The following is a 4,521-nucleotide window of genomic DNA, read 5'->3' as shown; positions in this document are numbered from 1 at the left end:
CCCGGAGAGGAGAGGCAGCGCCCCCCTCTCGTCCACACACAGAACCCGCTGCCCGCCCTCCGCCCGCCCTCCGCCCGCCTCCGCCCGCCCTCCCCGCAGGCCGCGGCCCCTCTCAGCGGCCACCCCGAGGGCTGAACGGTGACTCCCGGGACCCGACCTCGGTGCCCGAGTCCCGGGCAGCCCAGAGCCAGAAGTACGAGGCGCAGAAGGGCCCATCGGGGCTGCCAGGAGGCCGGAGCCGCGGCTGTGCCCGCCCCGGACCCGGATCTGAGCCTCCCACAGCTTACCGCGTCCCGGCACCACCCTGAGGGCCAAGGCACAAGGTGTCGGCCGGCGGGGCCAGGAGCCCGTGAACATGCAGCCCCAGAGCCCGGGCCCGAGCCCCGAACACGCCACAGCCTCCACGGAGGCCGGGCAGCCTCCGCAGAGAGGCCAGGGAAGCCTGGGATTAAACTAACTGCTGAGTGAAACCAGGTGTGGAGTGACCAGTCCTTGACCTCCTACAGAACCCAGGCTGTGCGTGTGCATGTGTGTGCGCGTGCATACGTGTGTGTGGTGTGTTGGTGGGCGCAGGCCTGTCCATCGAGGCACCTGGGAGTGCTGTGGCCTGTGTCCTGACAGACGCTGGGGCTGCGAGGACAGGACACAGGCCTGACCCGGAGGCGGCAGTGGCTCAGTGGTTAGCAGCAATCAGGCTCCTGGCCTCCCCGCCCAGCCTGGGCAGTGGGACTGGGGCTGCGGCCGAGTGGGTCCTGTCTGGGCCTCACAGAGGCTGAGGGGCAGCACAAGGGGGTTTCATGCTCAGAACTGCCTGGTCAAGAAGTTGATCCCAGGTCCGGGAGGGGGCGGCGGAGGGTGGGTGAGGTGGGGGAAGGGGTGAGAGGTGGGGGAGAGGCTGTGGACACGGAGGGGTGTGGACAGGGCTCAGAGGAATCCCCCCGCCCCTCCGGCCCAGCTCAGGCGCTGGCATCTTAGCTGCTGCCGTGGCCGATGTGCCACCTGGGCCTTGAGGGTGAGGCGGGGCCCAGTGCCCTCTGGGCCCGCCCAGGCAGGGTGCAGGGTGCAGGGGTGCAGGGTGCAGGGGGCCTGCTCTCAGGGCTGAGGGCCTGTGTCTGTTCACCTGTCCCAGAGGTGGAGGCGCTGGCTCCCCCCAGGGCAACCGTCACAGGATGTGGTTGCTGCTGGGTGGGCCCCTCCCCAGGCCCAGGGGGATTCCTGGGGGCGGGGCCAGTGCTGGGCGGGCGGGGCTGAGGCCAGGGCCCTCTGTGGAAGCCTCTTCTGTCAGAGGCCTGGGTTCGAGTCCCGACTCCGCCCTGTCCTGCTGTGTAGTCTCAGGCAAGTCCCCCCACGTCCCTGAGCCTTCACTGGGCAGCTTGTCTGCAAATGGGCAGGCTCCCCTCAGGCACAGACACTGGGGGCCTCCCGGTGAGCAGCCCCCACGCCCCCAGGGGCCGGCTTTGGCAGGTGCTGCCCCACCCTCAGGAGGGCCCCTGCCATGGGGCCGCCTTCCAGGGGACCAGGGTGCAGACTGAGCCTCGGGGCTCCGGGAGAGGAATGGAGGTGCCGCTGAGCCCGAGGCCGGACACCACACGGCAGGGCGGCCCCCGAGAACGGAGATCCCGCGGCCGGTTCACCGCTGTGCGGGCGCGGGGAGGGGGTGGTGCGCGGGGCCTGAGGGGCCCGGGGAGCCCGGTCCAGCGGGAGGAGCCTCCTGGGGGTGACGCTGAGCGGGGTTGCGAAGGATGAGTAGGAGTTCGCTATGGACGAAGAGAGGAAAGGGCAGCCCAAGCCCCGGGAATGGCCTATCAAAGAGCCAATCAGAAACCTGGGTTCCTGAGGTCAAAGGGGACCCAGCCTAAGAAGGGGACCCAGCTTTAGACCAGGCCAGAGAGGTGGAGTGAGCTGCTCGAGGCGCACAGCCGTGCCTGCCCTCCGGGTCCTCAGAGGGACCGGAGGGAAGCCTTCGGGGCGTCGGCGGGCGTGGGGCGGCGGGCTGCTTCCATGCGGCTCCCGTGAGGCCGTGGGCCCAGCGGAGGCCTTCCCGGCTGCCCGCCCGCCGCTGGGACAGCCCCGCGCCTGCTTCGCTCGGGCCTGCGGGCTGCGTCCGGCGTCAGGAGCCCCCCGGAGGCCAGGACCCAGAACCACCGCCCGACCCGGGGCCGCACAGATGGGCTCGGGCAGGCGTGGCCAGTCCAGGAGCGGGGCGCACGGCCCCACACTGGGCAGGGCGCCCCTGCTGGTCCCCGGCCTTTCCCCCTGGACACCTCCCCCGGAGGCACAGCCGCCAGGCTGGTGCCACTGGCGTCCCGGCCCCGCTCGGCCCCCATGGCTCCCTCTGGCCCCTCCGGGGCTTCCCCTTCCGTCCCCGCCTGGGGCCCTGGACGGCTCGGGACGGGCGGGTGGCTGACCCGCGGCCGCCGTGCGGCCCCTCAGCGCGGCCCCAGCCCCTCCGGCTGTGGGGAGGTGGGATGGCGGCCCCCACGGGAGGAGCGGGGAGGAGCGGGGAGACCCGTTCACAGTGGCCTCATGGAAAGTTCACCCCACCACATCCTTCAGCTGTTTACCAGCCCGACGGCCCCGCATCCTGCCATGAAAAGAGGCTCGCCCGCACCACCAGCGAGGAAGGACCGAAATAGCAACAGAGGAAGACAAAGGAGAGAGACAAAGGGAGAGGGGGAGGGAGGGAGGGGGAGAGAGGAGAGAGAGAAGAAGAGAGAGAGAGAGAGAGAGAGAGAGAGAGAGAGAGAGAGAGAGAGAGAGAGAGGGAGGGAGAGGGAGAGAGAGGGAGAGAGGAAAATAAGCCAGGCCCCTCGTGTCTGGGCAGACGCTGCTGAGACAGCAGCCCCAGGCCTGGACCCCTGAGTGTGTGCACGGTAACAGCCGGCAGCACAGAGCTGAGAATGAAATGTGTCTTAACAAGCACGGCCTTTGTAATTACTCACATTACCCAGGTTTGGGGACACCCTGCAGTTCAGAAAAAGAATCTGTGTGTGTATGGCTGGGTGGGTGGGTAAGAGAGAGACAGAGGGAGGGAAGGAGGGGTACATTATTATTGACTAGATGGATCACATTTGGTTATTGGTACATTATTATTGACTAGATGTATCACAATTGGTTATTGGTACATTATTATTGACTAGATGGACCACAATTGGTTATTGGTACATTATTATTGACTAGATGGACCACAATTGGTTATTCGTACATTGTTATTGACTGAAGTCCGTGCACCAATCAGCGCTGTCATGCTTCCCTGGGCCTGCTGCTCCAGGCCCCTGCCCTGAGCACACGTGACACGGATCCGGAGCCTCCTGGCCCCCTGGCTGTGCGGCTCCTCAGGCCGTGGCTCCCGGTGACCGTGCCGTCAGAGTTGGTCAGGCGGTTAGTGGCCCGGCTCCCATCGCGCTGGGTCCTCTGGCGCTCAGGCGGGCTGGGCCGGGGAGGAGCGCAGAGGGGAAGGCCGTTCTCCTCCCACCATCGTGGAGCGTCCTTCAACGGGAGGCCGGCCTCGGTCCTGGCTGAGGCAGTCACTCCCCGCCTGACGCCATTCGTGGTGCTCGCTGAAGGAAGTCTCCTCGTGCAGCCCACGCCCACGCCCACGCCCACGCCCACGCCCGGAGGCTGGAGGAGCGCCACACTTTCCGGAACTTTCCTGGTGGGAGAACGGCCTCTTCCTCTGTCCCTGCAGCCGCTCACGGTCCTGTTGTTTTAGGTGTGCAGCTGCGGCCTCTGGGAGCTTCCCCAGCATGTGTGTGTGCACGTGCATGTGTGTGCGCGTGTGTTCACGTGTATGTGTGTGCGCGCGTGTGTGCGTGTGTGCATGTGTGTGCACACGTGTGAATAACCCATGCACACCAGTACCTCCACATGTGGCTGCCGCGTGTACTGGGGTCACCACGAGCCCACGGCCAGGCACCACGTGGCGCAGCCCAGCCTCTCGTTTCTCCAGAACCGCCCCCTGCACCACCCCCCCCCACCGTCACCTCTGACCACGCTTCCTCCTCACGTGTCATCGCTCTCCCTCAGGGTGACAGCTCCTCACGGCAGCACCGGGCGGTTTCTCTCTCTGTCCTCACCTCTCCCCCAGTTCTGGCAGAACGTCCCTAAGGAAAACAATGAAACTGGGCCCTGGCCAGTTTAGCTCAGTGGGTAGGGCATCACCCTGCAGACCGAAGGGTTCAGGGTTCGATTCTGGTCAATGCAGGCTCCTCCCTGGCCTGGGCCCTGGTTGGGGCTTGTGCAGGAGGCAACCCATCGATGAGTTTCTCCCACATCGATGTTTCTCTCTGTCTCTCCCTCCTTCTGTCTCTCCCTCTTTCTTCCACTCTCCCTAAGAATGAATGGAAAAACATCCTTGGGTGAGGATTAATTAATAAACAAACAAAAAAATACACCAGGAAATAAAAAGAAAAAGAGAAAAGCAACACAAGTAATAAATTCTTGGGGAGGAAGGGAGAGGGCGGGTAGGGGAGGGGGGAGGGTGGTGCTCCAGGCTCTGGTCCGGGGCCTTTCCAGCTCTGG

This window comes from Pipistrellus kuhlii, unplaced genomic scaffold (assembly GCF_014108245.1).
Source record: "Pipistrellus kuhlii isolate mPipKuh1 unplaced genomic scaffold, mPipKuh1.p scaffold_m20_p_9, whole genome shotgun sequence".
Taxonomy (NCBI): Eukaryota; Metazoa; Chordata; class Mammalia; order Chiroptera; family Vespertilionidae; genus Pipistrellus; species Pipistrellus kuhlii.
Note: the sequence above shows the minus strand (reverse complement) of the source record.